Here is a 920-nt window from a genome sequence, read left to right as displayed (position 1 = left end):
TTAGGAATAGGATCCTTAGAGAATATCTCATCTGGTGAAAGGATTATCCCAAGGAGGATGCCACTTGGATTGATGAAGAAACCCTACGTAAACAACACTCCCAACTTCTCTTGCGATGAGGACATCTCGATTCCTCTAAGGGAAAGAGGATGTAATGTTCTTACGTAATACATTTTTACGTATTAAATTTAAGTAAAATGTAAGCTTTTTTTTCTTCTCCTTTTGTAAAAAAAAGAGGGGGAGGGGGAATAGCCGAACGGCAACAACGACATCATTGCGAACATCAATAGCTTCCTCCTCATTGTAAACGTCAGCATCTCATGCAGATTAGGAGGGATAATATCCCCCCCCCCCCCCCAAAATAAATCACATGTAAAAAAAAAGTGCTTTTGATCAGCAACCCCCTTGCAAAACTATAAATTGAGGGATTGGAGATGACCAAGGAGGGAGACAAGAGCAATCTTGACGAGGACGAGACGCCGATTGGGAAGGAGACTCTATTCCGCGAGATGAAGAGACATCATTCCATTCAACCCAAGGAAGGGGATACGCTGAAGATCTCTCATCCTCTTGTCCTCTAATCCAAGAAGAGAAAACACTAAAGAACTCTATCCTATTCTATCAATTTGGTTAGAAATCATATCTCTACTCTTGTCCCTACTCCGTTTACTAGAGAGAGAGAGATCATACCTATTCTCTCACTCTTGCTCTATATTAGAGAAGAGCTACTCTTGTTCCTAGACTTATTGGCCAAGGTGAGAGAGAGAGAAGTATTGCTCTCACAAGGCAAGAAGAACCATCTGCAAGTCCTACATCATCGAATCCCGCACTAACCATCATCATCAATGAGAATCTTACACCTTTCCTAGTTGTATTATGGTTGTGTTCTTTTTCTTATAGAATCATATATCTATCATGGC

Source organism: Lygodium microphyllum, chromosome 3 (genome assembly GCF_053477565.2).
Source record: "Lygodium microphyllum isolate KBCC chromosome 3, Lygodium_microphyllum_v1.1.10, whole genome shotgun sequence".
NCBI classification, from domain to species: Eukaryota; Viridiplantae; Streptophyta; class Polypodiopsida; order Schizaeales; family Lygodiaceae; genus Lygodium; species Lygodium microphyllum.
Note: the sequence above shows the minus strand (reverse complement) of the source record.